The sequence below is a fragment of the Scyliorhinus canicula genome, chromosome 2, assembly GCF_902713615.1.
Source record: "Scyliorhinus canicula chromosome 2, sScyCan1.1, whole genome shotgun sequence".
Classification (NCBI taxonomy): Eukaryota; Metazoa; Chordata; class Chondrichthyes; order Carcharhiniformes; family Scyliorhinidae; genus Scyliorhinus; species Scyliorhinus canicula.
Window position 1 is genome coordinate 99,018,033 of NC_052147.1, and position 25,523 is coordinate 99,043,555.

The window sequence follows — 25,523 nt, forward strand, 5'->3', positions numbered from 1 at the left end:
TGGCCGAGGAGGAGGCAATGGTTGATCGGCAGGGGAAGGTGGAGTGGTGTGCCCCCCCCCTGACCAGGCTGTTCACATGGAACGTTCAGGTACTGATTGGCCAATCAGAAGGGCCCGTGTGTTCGTGCACTTGAGGCAACGAAGGCGGATGGTGGCTATGTTGCAGCAGACACATCTGAAGATGGGGGATCAGATTAGGTTAAGGAAGGGATGGGTCGAGTTGTGTTCCATTCGGGATTGGACTTTAAAACGAGGGGGGGTGGCAAATCCTGGTGAATAAGCAGGTGGCATTCAAGGGTGGGGAATATAGAGGCAACCCGGGGTGGGGGGGGGGTAGATATATTATGGTTAGTGGGAAATTGGAGGCAATGGTCCGTGGTGTTAATATATATGTCCCAAACTGGTATGACGTTGAGTTTGTTAGACGGGTGCTGGGGATGATCCCGGACCTGACTCACATCAATTGATTATGGGGTGGATTTCAACACGGTCCTGGATGCCAGGTCTGGGAAGGTGTCAGCTATGGCAAAGGAGCTCTGGGGGTTTATGGAGCGCATGGGGGGGAGTGGTCCGTGGAGATTTGGGAGGCCGAGGAGTTTTCATTCTACTCCCATGTGCACAGGTGTATTCCCAGATGGACTACTTTGTGTTGGACAAAATGCTGCTGACTGAGGTGGTAGATGCTGAATATTCAGCAATTGTGGTGTCAGACCATGCCCCACACTGGGTAGACCTGTAAGTTAACAAAGGAAAGGCCCAGCGCCCGCAGCGAAGGTTAGATGTGGGGCTGTTAGCGGAGGGGAGGTGTGCGAGCGGGTGAGGGAGGCCATTTGGGATATATAAAGATCAATGACACAGGTGAGCTTTCGGCTGGGGTGGTGTGGGAGGCACTGAAGGTGGTTATTGGGGGGAACTCATCTCAATTTGGGTCCATAAGGAGAAGGCTGAGCGGGTAGAGTTGAGACAGGCTGGTAGGCACAGTTTTACAGGTGGACAGGAGGTACGCGAGTCTCCGGATGACGGGCTTCTGAAGGGAGCTTCAGAGGCGCAGCTGGAATTTGGGCTCTGTCCACAGGTAAGTGGAGGGACAGCTGAGGAGGTAAAGTGGGCGATGTATGAATATAGGGAAAAAAACCAGCAGGATGCTGGCGCATCAGCTGAGGAAACAGGAGGCGGCGAGAGAGATAGGAAAGTAACAGATAAGGTGGTAAGGTGGTTCTGGAGTCCGGCGGGGGTGAATGATGTGTTTTCTGGAATTTTACCGTGGAGTTGTATAAATCGGAACCCCAGCTGGAGAGAGGGTATGAAGCGCTTTCTGGGAGAGCTGGAGTTCCGAGGATAGGTGAGGAGTTGGTGGGAGGTTTGGAGCCCCAATTGGGCTGGGGGAAGTTATAGACGGATTGGGGGCGATGCAATCAGAAAAGGCCCCGGTGCCTGAGGAGATACCCAGTTGAGTTTTATAAAAAGTTTTCCGGGCTGTTGGGGCCGCTTTTGGTAAAGCCTTCAATGAGTCCAGAGCTGGGAGTGCTCCGCCCCGACATTATCACAGGCACAGATTCCCCTTATTTTGAAGCGGATAGGATCCGAGAGTTGTGGGTCATATAGGGCTGATCTCCCAGTTAAATTGGATGCAAAATTGCTGGCAAAAAATCTTGGGCCATGCGCACAGAGAATTGTGTTCCGGGGGTAAGAGGGGAGATACCAGACGGGATTTGTGAAGGGTTGACACCTGTCCAACCATTAGGCGGTTTCTAAATGTAATAATGATGCCTGCGAGGGGCGCGAGGTTGAGGTGGTAGTGGCCATGGACACAGAAAAGCCCTTTGATCGGGTGGAGTGGGGAGTGCCTGTGGATTGTCTGGGTAAGGTTTGGGTTTGGGCAGGGATTTGTGGATGGGTCCGGTTGCTATATCAGGCACTGGTGGCGAATGTAAGGACCAGCGCGTTCGATCAGAGTATTTTAGTCTGTGCAGGGGGACAAGGCAGTGGTGGTGCCCACTCTCCCCACTACTGTTGTGCCCTGGCCATAGAGCCCTTTGCAATGGCCTGAGGGCATCGAACATTTGGCGTGGGATAGTGAGAGTGAGGGGTGGAACATAGTATTTTTTAGGATTTTTTTGGCTTTTATATGGGGCCGGGAAAGCCCCGAAGGTGAGAAGAAGGGTCCTACTTGAACATGGGCGCGGTGAGGGGTCTTGACCCTGCCGAACTTTATTAACTATTACTGGGCGGCCAATATTTCGATGGTTAGGAATGGGTAGTGGGGGAGGGGTCAGTGTGGGGAACGCGTGAGGCGACAGCTTGTAAGGGCACGAGTCTGAAGGCTTTGTTAACGGCACCTCTGCCGTTCTCAACGGCTCGTTACTCCACAAGCCCAGTGGTAGTGGCAGCCGTGAGAGTGTGGGGGCAATGGAACAACACATGAGACTGGAGAGGGCATCGTGTTGTCACCGATCTGTGATAAGCACAGGTTTGCTCCGGGGGAGCTTTAGGAGGTGGCAGCGGGCAGGGATTTAGAGATTTGGGGATCTCGGTCGTTGAGGAGAGTTTTCCTGAGCCTGAAGAGCTAGAGGAGGAGTTTGGAGTTACCGGGTGGGAAAGGATTCCGGTACCTGCAGGTATGGGATTTTGTCCGGAGGCAAGTTCCAAGCTTCCCTCGCCTCTGTCCTGAGGGTACTACAGGATAAGGTGATGTCTAGGGGTTGGGGAGGGGAGGGTCTCGGAAATATATAAGGAACTGATGGAGTGGGAAGGGTCCTAATCGGGGAGGTGAAGAGGAAGTGGGAGGGAGAGTTGGGAGGGGAGTTGGAAGTCGGGCTATGGGAAGAAGGCCCTGAGGAGAGTTAAATGCATCCTCGTCATGTGCCAGGCCTAGCCTGATCCAGTTCACGTTGGTCCACAGGACTCCACAGGCGTGCAGGGGGAAGTCCGGCGAATCATGCACGTATGTTCTGGGCATGTCGGAAGCTGAGGGGGTTTGGCAGTGATTCTCAGACGTCATGTCAGAGGTCCTGGAAGGGAGGGTGACGCCGAGTCCAGAGGTGGCAATATTTGGAGTGTCAGAAGATCCTGGAGCCCAGGGGGGGAGAGAGGCCGACATTTTGGTCTTGTCTCCCTGGTGCCCGGAGATGGATTTTGGCTGGGATGGAGGGACCTCGGAGCCTCCAAAGTTGGATGTGGGTCGTGACATGACAGGGTTCTTAGGCTAGAGAAGATTCTGTCACCTTAAAGGGATTCAGTACAGGGGTTTGCTCGGAGGTGGCAGCCGTTCATCGACTTCTTCAAGGAGAATTGACCGTCAGCAGAAGAGGGGGGAGGAATGGGGGGGAGGGGGTAAAGGGGAGGCATGGAAGTGAAAAATACGGGCAGGGAATCTATTATATGGGTAGCTAGGAGTTAGGGCAGGGGAAGTTGGGTATGTTATTGCGGGGATTTTGTGTGTGCTGGACCGCTCTGTTGTTTAGAATGTTAATATATTAAAATTATAAATCTCTCAATAAAATATTTTCTAAAAAAGAAAACATTGGCCCCTCAAGGGGTGGCACGTGGCACAGTGGTTAGCACAGGGTTCGAATCCTGGCCCTGGGTCATTGTCCGTGTGGAGTTTGCACATTCTCCCCGTGTCTGCGTGAGTTTCACCCCCACAACCCAAAGATATGCAGAGTGGGTGGATTGGCCACGCTAAACTGTAAAAAAAAAATAATTGAGTAGTCTAAATTTCGTTTTTAAAAATGTTGGTCTCGCTGGATCAGACTCCTCCCTCCTCTACATGGCCCACTCGTAGCTCCAGGCTCTTTATCTGCAGACCTGTTCTGGAGTTTTCCTCACGTGACTGGACGTCAAATCTTTCAATCGCACTGACTTTCAAGCGGTTATTCTGGCAAAAGAGAAAGGTTTCTCATCTGAAACTCCACCCCCACCACATGCCTGCACAAAGTGCTCCTGTCAAAATTGGGCCAATGATGTCGGACTTCCCAACATTTAATTGGAGGAAACTCCCGCTCATCCAGTCCTTGATGTCAGCCCAACAGTCAATTTAGAGACATTGAGCAGAATTTTCCATCCATGTTGGCGGCGGGTGTGCTTGGTGGCATGAGTGAAAAATATGGCGGGAAGACCAAACGTTCTGTGAAACCAGTTAGCGATCATCCCCTGTGCCCATCAATGATGGACTGCCTTTACCGCTGTCCAACGTTGCAAATGTCATTTTAGTGCATCTCATCATCGTGCCTGCCTGCCGGAATCAACAACACACCCATGTCCAATTTACCTCTCACATCAGTGTGACCACAGAACAAAGTGATTCACAACTGCCTTTAAAAGCTATGCACCTGACGAGCTGAACTACGAAGGGAATTCAGAGGTGACTGTTCATAACCTGGTGCAACGCTTGGGAGTGTTGCCTATTGGACTTCAAGTACAACTAGGCAAGTGGTGCAACTCCTTGTGAAAGTTTACGTGGAGCAGTTACTGGTGGGGAGGCGCTCGCAGTCCCTTGCAATGTCTTTGTTCAGGTTGGGACCAGTCTGCCCCATGGTTCAAGCTAACAACCCAGCTTTGCAGTGCGGTCTAGGAAAATGCCTGAGCTGAGAGCACAGCATGCAATTCAGTGGACGAAGCAGCCATCAATCTGTCTGGTGAAGTGGGGTGGAGGTGGTGGTGTTTTAGGTAGCCATGCAGCGCACTACATGCTGGCCATCCACGTGGTGCGCAACATTCTCCAGTATGTATTAAGATGCCTTGAGACTGAGCCACACACATAACCATCAAACCAATGGTAGCCAAATGTCTCTCTTCATCCTCCAGGAGGACTACATAAGGAACATGAAGACTGGTAACTTATCTGTATGCCACATGGCTTATAGGGAACAGAGACAAGGAGAAGAGAGTGATAGAGGTGCCTGGCTGGGCAGCATCCTCAAGAAGGATAGCTGGGGCTCCTGCACACACTGCTAAAGAGCCACCGTGAACCATTGTGGTTTGGCACCGAGAAAGACCCAGGCTCTACAGACGGTGCTTGTAATTCTTTTTTAAAGTATTTTTATTCCACAAATTTTCAACATTTTTACAATTTACAACAACCCCACAACCCCCTAACCACCAAGCCCCCCAGTATCCTCCCCTCACCTCAACATCAACAGTAACCAACTCCCCAAAATGCAAAATAAACATATCCCAACAATTGTAGAACCCATCACTCACCTGCCTAAGAGTAATTTTCACTTTTTCCAGGGTCACAAACCCCAGCAGGCCCCCCAGCCACGCCTAGACACAGGATGGAGACTCTGACCTCCACCCCAACAGTCTCGAATAATCAATGAGGCGAAGGCTAAAACACCTGCCCCTGCACCCACCTGCAACTCGGGCCGGTCCCGACACGCTGAATATGGGTTTTAGAGGACCGGGCTCAACATCCACATGTAGAACACCCGAGATGGTGCTGAACACTGTCCTCCAAAACCTTTCCTGCTTCGGGCAGGACCAAAACATATGCACATGGTTCACAGAGCCCCTCCCACATCGCACACAGACATCCTCCACCCCTTCAAACAGCTGGTTCATCCTGGATTTTGTGAGGTGTGCCCTGTACACTACCTTCAGCTGTATCAGCCCCAGTATCGCGCACAAAGTCGAGGCATTTACCCTCTGCAGCATCCCACACCACAATACCTCCTCCAGCACCATCCCCAACTCTTCCTCCCACTTCGCCCTAACCCCCTCCATCGACAGCCAAAATCCAAAATCCTCCCGTAAATCGCCGAGACAGCCCCCCTCTCTAACACCCCCTTCCCCCACCCCCGCTGACAGCACCACCTCCAACAACAAGGAGACAGGCGCTATCCACACAAACCCCGCACCTGCATATACCTGAAAATTCCGCCCCACCCCAGCCCAAACTTCTCGCCCAGCTCTTCTAAACTTGCAAATCAGGCTCCCAGGGTCAGATCCTTCATTTCCTTGATCCTCCTCTCTTTCCCATCCCCAGAACCTGGCATCCAATCTTCCCGGTTAGAACCCATGAATGCCCTTGTTTGGGAATTCCCGACCCAACTCCTAAAATGCAGCAGAAACTGCCTCCAGATCTTCAACGTGACCACCACCACCACTGGACTCACTGTATACTTCCCTGGGGCCATCGGGAGCAGCACTGTTGCCTGCGCCGCAACCCTGACCCTCCTGCAAGAGCTGGCCCCATCCTCACCCACAAAGCCCTACCCTCCCTGCTCCAGCCCCAAATCTTCTCTGCATTTTCTGCCCAATAATAATTACAACAATTCCCCCCCCCCCCCCCCCCCCCCCCCCACCCCCGATAACCCTCGCCACCTTGTGCCCAAAAAAACTTTGGGAAAAAAGACTGGCAGGCACTGAAACAAGAACAAGAATTGCGGCAGAACATTCATCATTACTGCCTGCACCGTGTCCGCCAACGACAGAAGGAGATTATCCCATCTTAGCAAATCAGCCTTCACTCTCCCCAGCCAGCTAATGAAGATAAACTTCCAAAGCGCTGCCCAATACCGGGCCACCTGCACCCCCAGATTCTCAAAGTGAGACGTTGCCAGACATAATGTCAGCCCCCAACCCCCCACCCCTCCCCTCATACTCCCGGAGGGACGACCATAAACTACTCCATAAATTTAATTTGTACCCTGAAAACATCCCAAATCTCTGAAGCAGCCCCATTATGCTGCCCACTGAAGAGCCCGATCCAAAATATACAAGTAATCTGGCTATAATAATAATGATCTTTATTGTCACAAGTAGGCTTACATTAACACTGCAATAAAGTTACTGTGAAAAGTCCCTCGTCGCCACACTCCAGCGCCTGTTCGGGTACAAGGAGGGAGAATTCAGAATGTCCAAATTACCTAACAGCATGGCCGGGATTCTCCCTTCCGGAGACTAAAACCCCATGCCAGCAGGAAAACCGACGCCAATGACTCTGGCGCCAATGGGCCCCCAAGGTGAGGAGTTTTCACCTGTCTCGGGGGCTAGGATGCCGGAGGTGTTGGCGCCGTTCCAGCCAGCGTAAAAGGGACAGCGTGAGTTCACGCTTGTGCCAAAGTGCCGGCATGATCTCGCGCATTACGCGAAACCGCCGGCGTGGCTCCGCGCATGCGCAGACCGACGGCGTATTTTGCCGCTTGCACGGGGGGTTCTCTTCTCCGCGCGGGCCATGGCGGAGCCCTACAGGGACCGGCGCAGAAGGAAGAAGTGGCACCATGGTTCAGGCCCGTCCGCAGATCGGTGGGCCCCGATCGCGAGCCAGGCCACCGTGGGCGCCCCCCCGGGGCCGGATCCCCGCACCCCCCCCCCCCCCCCCCCCCCCCCCCCCCCCCCCCCCCGAGGACCGCCCCAGCCGACTTACCTGCCAGGTCACGTCAGTAAGTGAGCTGAGTAATTCACGCCAGCGGGACTTGCCAAAAACGGCCGGCCACTCGTCCCAATGGGGTCCGGAGAATTGCCTGGAAGGGGGGGGGGGGGGGTGGCGTGCCAACAGCCCCCGACCGGCGTGGCGTGAATCCCGCCCCCACCCGAAAAACGGCACCGGGGAATATGGCAGCTGGCGTCGGGGCAGGATTCGCGCCACCCCCCGGGGATTCTCCGACCGGCGGTGGAGTCGGAGAATCTCGCCCCATGTCTTTCGGGACTTGCGAGAAGAACCAGAGGATCTGGAGGAAACACAGGGAGACACGGGGAAAACGTACAGACTCCACACAGACAGTGACCCAAGCGGGAATCAAACCTGGAACCCTGGCGTTGTGAAGCTATAGTGCTAACCACTGTAGCATAGGGCAACAAGGATACCAATGCAAACAGAAGGCGGGACATGGGAATTCCTGCCTCATACCCCAGTGCAATACAAAATATCCTGATTTCATACTATTCGTTCACACGCCCGGCATCAGCTCCTTATATGGCAGCTGCAACCACGCCACACACTTCGGCCCTATCCCAAATTTCTCCAACACTGCCATCAAATAACTCCGCTCCACCGGATCAAACGTCCTGCAGGGCAGCAGGGTAGCATGGTGGTTAGCATAAATGCTTCACAGCTCCAGGGTCCCAGGTTCGATTCCCGGCTGGGTCACTGTCTGTGTGGAGTCTGCACGTCCTCCCCCTGTGTGCGTGGGTTTCCTCCGGGTGCTCCGGTTTCCTCCCACAGTCCAAAGATGTGCGGGTTAGGTGGATTGGCCATGCTAAATTGCCCGTAGTGTCCTAATAAATGTAAGGTTAAGGGGGGGGTTGTTGGGTTACGGGTATACGGGTTACGTGGGTTTGAGTAGGGTGATCATGGCTCGGCACAACATCGAGGGCCGAAGGGCCTGTTCTGTGCTGTACTGTTCTATGTTCTATGTTCTATGTTCTATGTCTTCTCCGCATCCGAAGCCACCACCACTTCCATCTCCCCTCTGTCGGAGAAAGCACCACAATCAACAGTCTCCTCACATTCGAGGAGAACTGTCTACCCTTTATGAACCCCGTCTGATCCCAATTACCTTCGGAAGGCACACCTCCAACCTTGACGCTAACACCTTTGCCTATATATTAGCGTCTACCGTCAGCAGAGATATGGGCCTGTACGACCCACACTCCACCAGATCCTTGTCCTACTTTAGCAACGGGATGGAGGACTGCTCCATCGTTTGTGGCAAGACCCACCTGCCCATCGCATCCTCGAACATTCCCACCATCAATGGCCTATTCTTCAAATTCGACTGGAAACCCATTCGGTGCCACCGCCATCTCTGCCTACATCCTCCCAATCGTCCCTTTCACCTCCTCCAACTCTGCACTCTCCACCTCACCCAACCTTGGGCACTCTAACCCACCGAGAAACTCCCTCATCTCCCACTCCTCCTCTGGTGTCTCCGACTTATACAAGTCCCTATAGAACCCCTCGAACACATTATTAATCCGTTTGGAGCCACCACCAATTCCCCTGACCTGTCCCGCACACCGAACTATCTCCCTCGCCGTAGTCTCCCTACAAAGTTGACCTGTCAACATACACCCTGTCTTCTCCCCGTACTCATAGGCAGCCCCCTCCCTCTTCTTAACTGACCCACCACTCTCCCCATGGACAGGAGGTCAAACCTTGCCTGCAACTCCCTCCTCTTTGCCAGAAGCCCGGGGTACGAGTCCTCTGTGTACCTCCTATCCACCTCCAAAATCTCTTCTATCCATTGCTGGCATTCCTCCCTCTCTTCCCTATCCACCTTGGCCTTAAAGGAGATCACCTCCCCCTCCCCATCGCCTTCAGAGCCTCCCAAACCATTGACCATGCAATTAAACCCCACATACTCCTCAATCACCTTCCCTATCTTGTCACAGGAGCTCCGATCCACCAACAACCCCACATTCACCCCAGCTTCTGGATGCCCTCTTCTCCAATATCACGTCCATCCAATATGTGGAGATGCTGGCATTGGACTGGGGTGAGCACAGTAAGAAGTCTTACAACACCAGGTTAAAGTCCAACAGGTTTGTTTCCAACACTAGCTTTCGGAGCACTGCTCCTTCCTCAGGTGAATGAAGAGGTAGGTTCCAGAAACATATATATAGACAAATTCAAGGATGCAAGACAATGCTTAGAATGCGAGCATTTGCAGGTAATTAAGTCTTTACAGATTCCAGAGAGAGGGGTAACCCCAGGTTAAAGAGGTGTGAATTGTCTCAAGCCAGGACAGTTGGTAGGATTTTGCAAGCCCAGGCCAGATGGTGGGGGATGAATGTAATGCGACCTGAATCCCAGGTCCCGGTTGAGGCCGCACTCATGTGTGCGGAACTTGGCTATAAGTTTCTGCTCGGCAATTCTGTGTTGTCGCACGTCCTGAAGGCCACCTTGGAGAACGCTTACCCGGAGATCAGAGGCTGAATGCCCTTGACTGCTGAAGTGTTCCCCGACTGGAAGTGAACATTCCTGCCTGGTGATTGTCGTGCGATGTCCGTTCATTTGTTGTTACAGCGTCTGAATGGTTTATCCAATGTACCACGCTTCGGGACATCCTTTCCTGCAGCGTATGAGGCAGCAACGTTGGCCGAGTCGCATGAGTATGAACCATGTACCTGGTGGGTGGTGTTCTCATGTGTAATGGTGGTATCCATGTCGATGATCTGGCACGTCTTGCAGAGATTGCCATGACAGGGTTGTGTGGTGTTGTGGTCGCTGTTCTGAAGACTGGGTAGTTTGCTGCAAACAATGGTTTGTTTGAGGTTGCGCGGTTGTTTGAAGGCAAGTAGTGGGGGTATGGGAATGACAACATCTTGCCAAGATGTCGCATTGCATTCATCCCCCACCATCTGGCCTGGGCTTGCAAAATCCTACCAACTGTCCTGGCTTGAGACAATTCACACCTCTTTAACCTGGCGTTACCTCTATCTCTGGATCTGGAAAGACTTAATTACCTGCAAATGCTCGCATTGGCTTGCATCTTTGAATTTGTCTATATATATGTTTCTGGAACATACCTCTTCATTCACCTGAGGAAGGAGCAGTGCTCCGAAAGCTAGTGTTTAAAACAAACCTGTTGGACTTTAGCCTGGTGTTGTAAGACTTCTTACGTCCATCCAATGCAGAGCGTGACCTGAGATCACAATTAACTCTGGCCAAAGCACCTTTCACACCACCAAAAAGTCAATCCTTAAAAGCACCTTGTGCACTGGGGAGAAAAACAAATACTTCCGATCCTTCGGGTGGAAAAATCTCCATGGGTCCACCCCCCCCATCTCCCTACCAATGCCCACCATCCCCCTGGGCAGACCCACGATTCTCAGATTTTGCCTGCTCGACCTGTTCTTCAGGTTCTCCATCTTATCTCTGAGCACTTTGTTTTTTTTAAAAAATAATTTTTATTGAAAATTTTTAACAAAATATAAAACAACAAACTCTGAGCACTTTGTTGACATCTGCCACCCTCTGCAGCCCCTCACCCATCGAGGTGAACTGATCGCTGTGCTCCGACAGTGCCTCCTCCACCCCCTTCAATTTCACTTCTTGCTCCTGCACCTCGACCGATGTCTTCATCACTGCCGCCTTTACCGGGGCAATCACCTCTTCCACTCCTTTTTTTAAAAATAATTTTTATTGGAATTTTTTTTTACATGAAAATATTTACCCCAACTAACTATAGAATATTACAAAATATTCCCTCTTAACAAATATCCCCCCCGCCCGAGCTCGCGCGCGCGTTATCCCTCCCCCCTCCCCCCTCCCCAGAAACAAACAAAGCAACAATCAACATCAAACATGAACTGCGAACGAATTTGCCCGCATTACAACCGTAAATAACCCACCACACCCGTTGTTGCCACCCCCCCCTCCCCCCCCCCCCCCCGGGTTGCTGCTGCTGCGGCCTCTGTACCCTATCTTTGAGCCAAAAAGTCGAGGAAAGGCTGCCACCGCCTGAAGAACCCTTGTACCGACCCTCTCAGGGCGAATTTGACCCTTTCCAACTGAATAAAGCTTGCCATGTCATTAATCCAAGTTTCCACGCTTGGAGGCCTCGCGTCCTTCCATTGTATTAGTATCCTTCTTCGCGCAACTAGGGACGCAAAGGCCAGTACTCCGGCCTCTCTCGCCTCCTGTACCCCCGGCTCCACCCCAACCCCAAAGATCGCTAGTCCCCATCCTGGTTTGACCCTGGATCCCACCACCCTCAACACCGTCCTTGCCACCCCCTTCCAGAACTCCTCCAGTGCCGGACATGCCCAAAACATATGGACATGGTTCGCTGGACTTCCCGAACACCTGACACATCTGTCCTCACCCCCAAAGAACCGACTCATCCTTGTCCCCGTCATATGGGCTCTATGTAGCACCTTAAATTGAATGAGGCTAAGCCTCGCACACGAGGAGGAAGAATTAACCCTCTCCAGGGCATCAGCCCATGTCCCATCCTCTATCTGCTCTCCCAGCTCCCCCTCCCACTTGGCTTTCAGCTCCTCTACTGATGCCTCCTCCGCCTCCTGCATTACTTTGTATATGTCCGATATCCTCCCCCCTCCGACCCAGACCCCGAGAGCACCCTATCGCTCGCCCCCCTACTGGGGAGCAAGGGAAACCCTTCCACCTGGCGTCTAGCAAATGCCTTCACCTGCAAATGTCTAAACATGTTTCCCGGGGGGAGCCCGAATTTCTCCTCCAGCTCTCTCAGGCTCGCAAACCTCCCATCTACAAACAGATCCTTCAGCTGCCTGATGCCCACCCTGTGCCAGCTCTGGAATCCCCCGTCCATGTTCCCCGGGATGAATCTATGGTTCCCTCTTAACGGTGCCTCCATCAGACCTCCCACTTCCCCCCTGTGTCGCCTCCACTGCCCCCAGATCTTGAGGGTGGCCGCCACCACCGGGCTCGTGGTGCACCTCGTGGGAGGGAGCGGCCATGGCGCCGTTACTAGGGCCCCCAGGCTTATGTTGCCACAGGACGCCCTCTCCATTCGTTTCCAAGCTGCCCCCTCCCCTTCCATCATCCACTTGCGCACCATCGATACATTAGCCGCCCAGTAATACCCCAAAAGGTTGGGTAATGCCAGCCCTCCACTCTCCCTACTCCGCTCCAAGAAGACCCTCCTCACCCTTGGGGTGCCGTGCGCCCACACGTAGCTCATGATGCTGCTCGTCACCTTTTTGAAGAAGGCCCTAGGGAGGAAGATGGGCAAGCACTGAAATAAAAACAAAAACCTCGGGAGGACCATCATTTTAACGGACTGCACTCTGCCCGCCAGCGACAGCGGCACCATGTCCCACCTTTTAAATTCCTCCTCCATCTGTTCCACCAGCCTGGAGAAGTTCAACTTGTGGAGAGTCCCCCAGTTCCTTGCCACCTGCACCCCTAAATATCTAAAACTCTTTCCTGCTCTCTTCAACGGGAGTCTCCCGATTCCCTCTTCCTGGTCCCCTGGGTGTATCACAAATACCTCACTCTTACCCAAGTTTAGCTTGTACCCCGAAAAGTCCCCGAATTCTGCTAGCAGTTCCATCACCTCCGGCATTCCCCCTTCTGGGTCTGCCACGTATAGCAGCAGGTCGTCCGCGTACAGCGATACCCGGTGCTCCTCCCCGCCCCTTGTCAGCCCTCTCCACCCCCCTGAGCCCCTCAGTGCCATCGCCAACGGTTCAATTGCCAGTGCGAAGAGCAGGGGGGACAAGGGGCACCCCTGTCTGGTCCCCCGGTGGAGCCCAAAATACTCCGATCTCCTACCATTCGTCACTACACTTGCCGTCGGGGCCGAATAGAGCAGCTTCACCATTTAATAAATCCCTCCCCAAATCCAAACCGTTCCAGCGTCTCCCACAGGTACTTCCACTCCACCCTATCAAATGCTTTCTCCGCGTCCAATGCCACCACTATCTCCGCCTCCCCCTCCACTGCCGGCATCATGATGACGTTTAGCAGTCTCCGTACGTTCGTATTAAGCTGCCGCCCTTTCACAAAACCCGTCTGGTCCTCGTGTATCACCCCTGGCACACAATCCTCTATCCTGGTAGCCAGGATCTTTGCCAGCAGCTTGGCGTCCACATTCAGGAGCGAGATAGGCCTATATAACCCACACTGCACGGGGTCCTTGTCCCGCTTCAAGATCAGAGAGATCAGTGCCTGCGACATTGTCGGGGGCAGAGCCCCCCCCTCCCATGCCTCGTTGAAGGCTCGCACCAGCACAGGGCCCACCAAATCCGCATATTTTTTGTAAAATTCCACCGGGAACCCGTCTGGCCCCGGCGCCTTCCCCGACTGCATATGCCCAATCCCCTTGACTAGCTCCTCTAACCCTATCTGCGCCCCCAGCCCCTCTACCAGCTCCTCTTGGACCTTGGGGAACCTCAGTTTGTTCAAGAAGCCCTCCATCCCCCCTCCCCTCGTCGGCGGCTCTGACCGATACAGCTCCTTATAGAAGTCTCTGAAAACCCCATTTACTTCTGGCCCCTTCTGCACTACGTTCCCACCCCTCTCCCTCACTCCCCCAATTTCTCTAGCCGCATCCCGCTTGCGGAGCTGATGCGCCAACATCCTACTCACCTTCTCCCCATACTCATAAATCGCGCCCTGCGCCCTTCTCCACTGTGTCTCCGCCTTTCTGGTGGTCAACAGGTCAAACTTAGCCTGCAAACTGCGCCGTTCCCCCAACAGCCCCTCCTCTGGCGCCTCCGCATATTTCCTATCCACGTCCAGAAGCTCCCCCACCAGCCTCTCCCTCTCCTGTCTCTCCCTCCTTTCCCTATGTGCCCGTATGGAGATCAGCTCCCCCCGGATCACCGCCTTCAGGGCCTCCCATACCATCCCCACCTGCACCTCCCCCGTGTCATTAATGTCCAGATATCTTTCAATGCTCTTCCGGACCCTCTTACACACCTCCTCATCCGCCAGCAACCCCACATCCAGGCGCCACAGCGGACGCTGGTCTCGCACCTCCCCCATTTCCAAGTCTACCCAGTGTGGCGCGTGGTCTGAGACCGCTATGGCCGAGTACTCCACTTCCCGTACTTTCGGGATCAGTCCCCTGCTCAATACAAAAAAGTCAATTCTAGAATAGACTCTGTGGACATGGGAGAAAAAGGAATACTCCCTTGCCCTCGGCCTCCCAAACCTCCAGGGGTCCACCCCTCCCATCTGCTCCATAAACCCCTTTAACACTTCTGCCGCTGCCGGCCTCCTACTCGTCCTTGAACTCGATCTGTCCAGCACGGGGTCCAGCACTGTGTTGAAGTCCCCCCCCATGATCAGGCCCCCTGCCTCCAGGTCCGGAATGAGGCCCAGTAGGCGCCTCATGAAGCCAGCGTCGTCCCAATTCGGGGCATACACGTTAACCATCACCACTTTCTCCCCCTGCAGCCTACCCTTCACCATGACATATCTACCCTCTTTATCCGCCACCACCTCCGCCGCCACGAACGACACCCTCTTCCCTACCAGGATCGCCACCCCCCGGTTCTTTACGTCCAGTCCTGAGTGGAACACCTGTCCCACCCACCCCCTTCTCAGGCGGACCTGGTCCGCCACCTTCAAATGGGTCTCTTGTAGCATTGCTACATCCGCCTTCAGTCCCTTCAAATGCGAGATTACTCTCGTTCTCTTGACTGGCCCATTCAGCCCCCTCACATTCCAAGTGATCAGCCGGGTCGAAGGGCAGCCCGCCCCTTTCCCCTGCCGACTAGCCATATCCTGTCACCTGCTCGCCCCGAGTCAGCCCTCCCTTTCTGACCCGCTCCCCATGGCGATGGCGCCCCCCCCCCCCCCCCCCCCCCACCCCTCCGATCCTCAACTTCTCCTCCCTGGCCTTTTCAGCAGCAACCCGGTAGCCCCCCCCTTCCCCCCTCCCCCTCCCCCCCCCCCCCCCACCCCCCTCCCCCCCCAGGCTAGGACCCTTCCTAGCCGCGATGCACCCTCCATAGTACTTCCGTAAGTCAGCTGGTTTATGCTGACCCGGCTGCCCCTGCCACACTCCGACTCCTCCCGGCATGGGGGACGTCCCCCCCCTTACCACCCCTCCTTGACCCCGCTCCAGCGCGGGAAAGGGAGCCATCGCTGACCACGCCCCTTACTCCCACCCCCCTCCCTCCTCTGCCCCGTGCGCGGGAAACCAGAGGAAAGCCCGCGCTTTCGCCCTGCCCCTCCCCGCCCCTCCATCTTCAGTTCCATCCCCGTCCCCGATCTCACACCGATAAATACAAAACAACCAAAAACCCCCACAAGAAACACATACCCCCGGCACTCCCCCCCCACCCCGCCCCCCCAACATAACATTATAAATAACAGAAAAAAGAGAGAAAAAACTGGTAGAGAGAAAAAAAAAGGGTCCAAAAATACGGCCAAGTGAAAATCCAACCAAAAGAAAGCCACGTGTCCAGCTTAAAGTACCAGAGCGGCAACGACCGCCAAGTATCCACTGGTTCTAGTTCGAGTCCAGCTTTTCTTCCTGGACAAAGGCCCACGCCTCCTCCGGGGACTCGAAATAGTGGTGCTGGTCCTTATAGGTCACCCACAAGCGCGCTGGCTGCAGCATCCCGAATCTGATTCTCTTGGCATGCAGCACCGCCTTCGTCCGGTTGAACCGGGCCCGCCGCTTTGCCACCTCCGCACTCCAGTCCTGAAAGATCCTCACCGTCGAGTTCTCCCATTTGCTGCGCCTCTCTCTCTTGGCCCACCTCAGCACCCTCTCCCGGTCGCTGAATCGCTGGAACCGAACCAGCACCGCCCTCGGGGGTTCGTTTGCTCTTGGCTTCCTGGCCATTACTCTGTAGGCCTCCTCCAGTTCCAGGGGCGAAGGGACTGCCCCTGCCCCCATCAGTGAGCCCAGCATTTCTGCCACATACCCCGGGAGGTCCGACCCCTCCAGCCCTTCTGCCAGGCCCAGGATCCTCAGGTTTTTCCGCCTCATGCGGGTATCCATCTCCTCCAGTCGGTTTTGCCATCTCAGGTGGAGTGCCTCGTGCACCTCCACCTTTCCCACGAGGACCGTGGCCTCCTCCTCCCTCACAGCCATCTCCTGCTGCAGCTCCCGAATTGACGCCTCTTGGGTCGCCTGTGCCCCCATCAGCCTGGTGGTCGTCGCATTCATCGACTCCAGCAGCTCCACTTTCAGCTCCGTGAAGAAGCGCAGGAGAACGGCCTGCTGCTCCTCCACCCATTTCCTCCAGTCCTCGGGTGCGCCGCCGGCCGCCATTTTGGATTTCTTCCCCCGCTTTTTTCGGGGAGCTGCTGCCGCTTTTTTTCCTGCCCCACTTCGGGTAACGACCATTAATTTTTCAGGGCTCGCCTCTGGGAACCTTCCCCCACCGGGAATTGCCGTTCCAGCGCCGTTAGGGGCCCTCCAATCGGCCCGAAAACACCTTCCTCACAGGAGCAGCCAAACGTGCGACTTAGCTGGTCATAGCCGCAACCGGAAGTCACCTCTTCTACTCCTTAAGCAAAGTCATCATCTCCCTCCGAAGCACCTCCATATGCTTGGCAAACAACCTTTCAAACTCCACCGACATCACCTTGGTCAGAGTTTCCACGGTGAGGGGAGCGGCCCCACCCGACGACCCATACTCCACCATATCTTTCATCCCGCAGGACTCACAGCAACACTCACTGGTGGAGTTTCGCTCACCCCCTTCTTTCCAGAACCTTTCTTCTAGGACTTCGACATTCCTTGACCTCCTGATGACTTCCCACACCAATTCATCCAAAAACTCCTGAAACTGGGAATAAAAGTCCAAAAATCAGAGACTCTAGCAGGAGCCACCTTAAGTGCTATCTCCACCTACATGCCGCCACCGGAAGTCTCTGTGCTTGTTATTTTTGTAGATGACCAAGAATCAATGTCACCAAAGCCTGTGCCTGTCCAGGAAGCTGGTTGGGCACATATGCCACCTGCTGCAGGATTTGGCACCACAGGAACTTTGAGGGCATCCATTGCCACTGTCCGTGAAAGTGAGCGCAATATTCAATTTATACGTCAGTGGTTCCTTCCAGGACTCCAGAGTTAACCTCTGTGGGATCTTATGAGCCTCCACACACAAATGCACCCAGGAGGTAATGAATGCCATATTTGCGAGGGCACACAATATTATTCATTTTGACCGTGGCCGGGCAAGACTGGAAGAAAGAGTACTGGGATTTGTACAGATTGCTGGTTTTCTAGAGGTGCAGGGTGCCTTTGACTGCATCCACGTGGTGCTCAGATCACCATGGCAACAGGTAGTGCAGTAAATGGACCACAGGGACTTCCACTGGTTGAATGTTCAGCTGGCCTGCGTCCACAGCAAACACATCCTGCAGGTCTGCGCATGATTCCCAGGGAGTGTGCACGATTCCTATATTCTCAGCAGGTCTTGGATCCCTGACTTCTTCCAGGGTTCACAAAGGCTTCAGGATTGGCTCCTTGGGACAAGGACTGGCCACTGAGGATATGGCTGATGACGCCCGTGCGACGGCCAGAGTGCAGCAGAGAAGGTACAATGAGACTCCTCCTCCAACTCACACTTTGGTGGAGCAAAACATTGGAATGCTGAAAGTAAGATTCACTCAGCCTGGTTGGCTTGTTCCATCTGGGAATGAATGAATGTGCGGGTCCACCTGAACAGAGCCTCGTGAAGAACTTGATGGAGCTCTGGACAGCTATTGGGACACTCCACACAGATCCCCGATAGAACCCTGGAATGATCCGAATGTATAGAAATTGAGGGCTACTGTTATGTTCAGAGCCACTAGCATTGGGTTTCCACCTATACAGCCTGAGGTGATCTCCGGCCCATTCATGCGGCACGATTATGCCATGATGTCCCTTGGGAGGCAGAGCCTCCTGCAGCACCTGATCTCAGACATATTGAAGTAGCTGAATGGCTGCCTGTACACTCAGGCGGCAGGATAGTGTCATTTTATGCCCTGCTGGTCCTGCACCCCCTGTGCCTGTACCTCTCCTTCCGCTGGTGTCACCCTGCAATGCTGCCTCTCCTCTCTTCCTCAGAGGAGGAGATGCCCCCAGCGAGGTCCACAATCCCCAATTTGCTGAAATGCGGAATGCACTGAAGGTTGCAATGGGCAGAAATGCTCCAACAGAGCTGACAAACCAAAGAGTCCTCAGAACAAAGCCAACAAAGCAAATACTTCAGAACAAAACAGAGGAAAAGGTCTGAAATCTCAATATCAAACCAACAGCAAACTTTCATCAAACTCCAAACAGCTCACACAGCCAATGCTCCAACCTGGTGCTCAGATCACCATGGCTACAGGTAGTGCTTCGATGGGAAAAATGAAAAAATGGGCATGGCTGCCTGCCTGTGTGTCGACCTAAAAATCATATTTCAGCCAATGACCCCTTTAATTGCCTCAACTAGCTGATCCCTTGTGAGAGGGTGCATTTCTGACCTTTGTCAATGCCTGCCATCTGAAATATGCAAATACATGTCACCATGTCTTCTCGTACAATTTAAAATTCTTCCACGTCAGCTGCTCGCCTGAAACTAAGGGCTAACATTCTGGCCATTGTGTTTGTATATGATGTTGTGAGGGGCAGCATGTAGATGACAACTAGAGGACCAAGACTAAATCCTTGGAATCTCGTAAGGGATCTAGTTTGAGGACTATGGTGATGGCAGGGTTGCAAATGGCACTGAGTAGGTATTCCAGGAGCCCGGTGGTGCAGTCCACAGTGAAGATATGGAATCAGTTGAGGAGGCATTTTAGGGTGGAAGGGATGTCAGTGCTCACACCGCTGTGCGAGATTCATGGGTTTGAGCCGGAGGGGATGGATAGGGTATACAGGAGATGGAGGAAAGTGGGGCTGATCAAGGTGAGGGATCTGAATTTGGAGGAAGGATTCGCCAGGCTGGAGGAGCTAAGGGGAGATGGTAGAGCTGCTGAGGGGGAGTGAGTTCAGGTATCTGCAGGTTAGGGACTTTGCGCGAAAGGTCTGGAGGGGGTTCCCTAGTTTGCCGGGATACACCCTGCTGGAGTGACTGCTGCTTCCAGATGTGGAAGGGGAGGGAAGAATTGGGGATATATACAAGTGGCTGGGGGAGCAGAGAGGTGAGCGGCTGGTGAAGATCATGGGGAAATGGGAAGCGGAGTTGGGAGGGGAGATCAATTGGGGAGTATGGAGTGAGGCACTGCGTAGGGTAAATGAGACCTCGTCTTGTGCAAGGATGAGCCTGATACAGTTTAACGTGGTGCACAGGGTGCATATGACTCGGGCAAGAATGAGTGGGTTCTTTCAGGGGGTAGCAGATGAATGTGAGAGGTGTGGGCAGAGGGGGGGGGGGGGGGGGGGGCAGCGAATCATGCGCACATGTTTTGAGATTGTGAGAAATTGAGCAGATTCTGGGCGGGAGTGTTCGCGGTTTTAGCCAGGGTAATGGAGGAGGAGATGGACCCGGACCCTTTGGTGGCGATATTTGGGGTTTCAGAGAAGCCGGAGCTCATGGAAAGGAGGAAGGCCGATGTCATGGCCTTCGCCTCTCTGATTGCACAGCGGCAAGTTTTGCTGGAGTGGCAGTCGGCATCGCCACCGGGGGCAGCAGCTTGGTTGGGTGACCTGTACGACTTCCTGTGATTAGAGAAAATGAAGTATGAGTTAAGGGGCTCTTCAGGGAGGTTTGAAGAAAGGTGGGGGATGTTTGTGACCGTGGTTGAGGAGCTGTTTATCGTGGCGGGGGGGGGGGGGGGGGGGGGGGGGGGGGGGTGGGGGTGGGGGGGTGGGGCGGGGGGGTGGTATCAGTACAGACTGTATAGTTGATTGTTGGGAAGCATGTTTCCCGGGGTGTTTATTCGCTGTGACATGTTTTGATACATGTTTGTAATAAAATACATTAAGAAAAAAGAATAGATCCTTTGGGGCCGTTTGAGGTAATGGTGTAGGAGCAAGATGAGAAGCCATTACAGCTTATTCTCTGGCTACAACTGGTTAGGTAAGAGTAGAACCAGGTGAGTGCAGACCCATCCAGCTGGACGATGGAGGATAGTGTGTCGGAGGAGGATGCTGTGGTCAGGCATGCCAAAGACTGCAGACAGGTCAAGAAAAACAAGGAGGGGTAGTTTCTTTGTCTCAGTCACCTCGGGTGCCATTTGTGAATTTGTCATGGGCTGTGTAAGTACTGTGACGGATGGAATGTTATTGGAGTGGACCATAGAATCCCAACAGTGCAGAAAGGGGCCACTTGGCCCATCGAGTGTGCACTGACCCTCTGAAAGAGCACCCTACTTAGGCCCACAACCCCACCCTATCACCGTAATCTGACCCAACCTGCACACCTTTGCACACTAAGGGGCAATTTAGCATGAGCAAATCAACCTAATCTGCACATCTTTGGACTGTGGGAGGAAATGGTAACACCCGGGAGAAACCCACGTAGACATGGGATAACATACAAACTCCACACAGTCACCCAAGGCTGGAATTAAACCTGGGTCCCTGGCGCTGTGAGGCAGCAATGCCAATGCAGCAACGTGCCGCCCAAGTGATTCAAATACAGAGTGGCAGGAAAGATGGACACAGATTTGGGAGGCGACAACACACTCAGGAACTTTGGGGTGAAAAGAGAAGTTGGATCGGTCGGTAGTTTGCACGAATTGGAGGGAGTCAAGGTTTTTTTTGAGGAGGAGTGGTGACAATAGATTTGAAGGGGAGATGTACAGTACCTGAGGAGAGAAACAATTTGCAATATTACCTAACTTGGGTACAAGGAGGTGGAGTAGGGTGCCATCTCCATCCCCCTTCCCCACACCCCCGTCCCCCTGCTCCAGTAAACAATGTAGTCCCCTTTATGTGGGGAATAAATTGGCCCAAGCTGCTGATAATCTGAATATTTGCCTGGCTGGGAGAGACATAATAGTTGAGGGGGTTAACAACCTTGAACGAGACCAGAAGTGCCTGCCTAGTGGTACAGATTGTCTTGTCTTTGTGGCAGAGCTTAGCAACTGCTTCCAAACTGATGTGGAAGCAAGTTACTCTCCCCCAAGGTAGGTCTGTCAGGGTCTCAGTAAAGGTTGGCGAATGATGATGGATAACAGGAATCTATACAGTGCTGCTAACTGATCTCTCTAACAATCCTTCTTTGATTGCAGCCAGTAAAACTCATGGGGCATTGAAAGCAAGCCTCATATTTAATGAAAAGCTGGCAGTGTAATGACGCCCTCTTGTGGGAATGCTGCTGAAAGTGAAAGTCTGCCCAAAACTCTAAAAATGGAGGGACAGCAATGAACAGACTGCAACTAAGCAGGCATAATGAAGCTCTAAGCATTGGTTTGAAACACAGGCTGGGAAATTGTGAGATTCAAAGCAGCAACCCAGTGATTTCCCTTTGGAATGATGTACTAATCACTGTTTGCAAAATTAACAGGAGTACAACTATTCCTGCACATTAACCGTCTAGGGAATTAATGGTCAAATGGCTAGTCAGACCATACTTGGAGTACTGTGAACAATCTTGGTTTCCATATTATACTAAAGGACATCCAGGCACTGGAAAAGCTGTTAAAGAAATTTATTAGAGTGAGAGCAGAATGAGGGCGACATGGTGGTGCAGCTGTTAGCACTGCTGCCTCAGGGCGCCGAAGATCTGGGTTCGATCCCGGCCCTAGGTGTGGAGTTTGCACATTCTCCACGTGTTTGCGTGGGTGTCACCCCCACAACCCAAAGATGTGCAGGCTAGGTGGATTGGCCACACTAAATTGTCCCTTCATTGTAAAAAAATGTAATATAATTGGGTACTGTAAATTTTTAAAAAAGAATGAGAGGAGAATTGCAAGGTTGTACCTATCAGGAAAGATTGAACAGGCTGGGGCTCCTTCCTCTAGAAAGGGGGACCTGATTAGCGGGCAGGTTGTTTCCACTGGCGGGTGACAGCAGAACTAGGGGACATAGCCTCAAAATAAGGGGAAGTAGATTTAGGACTGAGTTTAGGAGGAACTTCTTCACCCGAAGGGTTGTGAATCTATGGAATTCCTTGCCCAGTGAAGCAGTTGAGGCTCCTTCATTACATGTTTTTAAGGTAAAGATAGATAGTTTTTTGAAGAATAAAGGGATTAAGGGTTATGGTGTTTGGGCCGGAAAGTGGAGCTGAGTCCACAAAAGATCAGCCGTGATCTAATTGAATGGCGGAGCAGGCTCGAGGGGCCAGATGGCCTACTCCTGCTCCTATTTCTTATGTTCTTATGTCTTATGATCGAGGTCTTCAAAATTAGGAAAGGATTTGATAGAATAGGAAGTAAAGGAAATGGTTCTGGTGCAGACGAGACCAGCCACTCGAGTCTCTTCACATAATTGAAGTCCCTCATGCCGAATATCTTTCTATTAAATAGTCTCTGCTTCCTCTCTAAGCCCTTGTCATTGTTCTAAAGTGGAATGTGCTGAAATGGACACAATGCATCAGTTGAGGCCCAAGTAATGTTTTTTAAAGAATCATCACAATGCAGTTCATTTAGAAAAATAATTTTTATTGCGGACATCCAGTGACGGCAGGCGGGAGGCAGCTGCACACTGGAGGGCTCCCGCTCAGGAATAGGAATTTTGGAGTTTTAACGGCCGGTCCCGGGGGCAACGGAGGCTGAAAAGGCTGTAAGAAGGCACAGGGAGGAGAGATGTCCATGTTTGGGAGAAAAACGGCAGTGAAAAAGGGGGTTAACGGAAGTCCACTGGGGAGTGAAAACGTCAGCACAGGAACTGTGAGGAAAGTGGAGGCTGGAGCACCAAGGGAGGCCGCATCGCTCACAGCAGAAGAAATGACCAAAGTGATGGCTGTGGAATTTGAAAAACAGTTCACAAAACACATGGAAGCGATGAAGAAGGAGATGGGGGCGGTTATTGAAAGTGTTGGTGGAGGAGGCGATTGCCCCGGTGAGGGCGGTGGTATCAAGCGCAGCGGCGGAGGTGCGGGACAAGATGAGACACTGAAGGAAGTGGAAGAGGCATTATCGCAGCAGAGTGATCAACTCACCTCGATGGGGAAGGAGTTGCGGAGGGTGATAGAGACCAACAAGGGTCTGCGAGCCAAAATGGATAACCTGGAAAACAGATCCAGGCGACAGAATCTGAGGATTGTGGGTCTGCCCCAAGGGGTGGAAAACCTGACGCTGACGGAGTATTTTGCCACGATGTTGGCAAAGCTATTGGGAGAGGGGGACGATCCCTCCCGATATGAACTGGATCGGGCTCATCGGTCGTGGAGGCCTGTACCAAAGGCGAGTGAGCCGTTAAGAGTAGTAACTCTGTGTTTCTGAAGGAGAAGGTCCTGTGTTGGGCAAAGCAGAAGTGGGTGGTGCAGTGGGCTGGAGCTGGTATACGCACATACCAGGACTTTATGGTGGAGTTGGCGAGTAGGTGGTCTGCCTTCAGCCGGGTGAAGAAGGCACTGTACATCAGCGAGGTGCAGTGAGGCATAGTATATCCAGCTAAGTTGAGGGTGACCTACAAATCCAAGGACTTTTATTTTGGGACGGCGGAAACAGCGGAGGAGTTTGTGAAGGCAGAAGGACTGTGGCAGAATTGAGAAATGGTCGTGTACCGATGTAGCCTCATGTAACTTTATTTTTTCACTGCTTTTTGGTGTATATACTAAATGAGTCGACGCTGTATATGTTTGAACAAGGGAAGAGATGGGACTTTCATTTGCAATGATGGTTCTTTGGGGTGTGGGTGTGTATGCTGGGTTTGTGTGCGAAAGGAGATTTCTTTGTTTTCCTGGTGCCGGGCAAGGGGGAAGGAGACCCGGGCGGGGGCCTTCACGCTGGCCGGTTTAAGCCGGCCAGTGAATGAGAGTGAGGTGGGGGGAGGGGATGCGGCCATCGGAGCCTGATAGAACAGGTTTCGGTGAGTCTAGCCGGGGTGAAAAGTTGGGGATAAGAACTGAGGTTGAAAGGAGGAGTTTACAAGAGGAAGTGGAGGGGAGGAGTCTGGGAACGAGGTGGGGGGCGGGGTGTCTACAATTCATGGGTGTCATTCACGGTACTCTTTTGGGGATTGGATGGCAATGAATATTAGGGGGGGAAGATTGGGGGGTGGACTGTATATGGCAATGGTGACCATAGGTGAGTCCTCATTCCTTATTTTTTCCCCCTTTTTTTTCCACCTTGGGAGGGTTTGTTTTATTTAATGCTTATATTGTCAGGTGGGTCGTTGTTTGGGGGGTGGGAGGCTAGGATCGTTGTTGTTGATAAGGGGATTGACTTTGTATTGGTTACCGTTTACTGTTTGTTGGTGGGGTGTAAATTCTGAAGAAAATGTGAAAATGGAGAATAAAAATATTTATTTTTTAAAAAATCTTTATTGTCACAAGTAGGCTTACATTGACACTGCAATGAAGTTACTGTGAAGGTACCTCTCGAGAAAATTGACTATAAAAGCATTCACATTTCAACAAAGAACAATACAGCACAGGAACAGGCCCATCGGCCCTCCAAGCCTGTACCGGTCATGATACTACCCTTGGTCATAACCCTCAGCAATTCCTAGTGCCATATCCCTCTATACCCATCCTAACCATGTATTTGTCGAGATGCCTTTTGAACACCGTTAATGTATCTGCTTTCACAACCTCTCCTGGCAACGCGTTCCAGGCACTCACCACCCTCTGTGTAAAAAAACCTGCCTTGCACATCTCCTCGAAACTTTGCCCCATGGATCTTAAATGTATGCCCCCTGGTGACTATCCCTCCACCCTGGGAAAGCGTGTCTGCCCATCCATTCTATCCATGCCCCTCATAATCTTGTAGACTTCTATCGGGTCACACCTCCATCGTTCTAATGAAACCAGTCTGAGTGTATTCAGCCTCTCTGCATAGCTAACACCCTCCAAACCCAGCAACATCCTGGTAAACCTCCTTTGCACCCTCTCCAAAGCCTCCACATTCTTCTGGTAGTGCGACCAGAATTGTGCGCAATATTCCAAGTGCAGCCGTACCACGGTTCTGTACAACTGTAGCATGACTTGTAGTTTTTATACTCAATGCCCCGTCCAATGAAGGCAGGCATTCCGTTTGCTTTCTTGATGACCTTGTTCACTTGTGTTGCCACTTTCAAGGATCTGTGGGCCTGCGCAGCCAG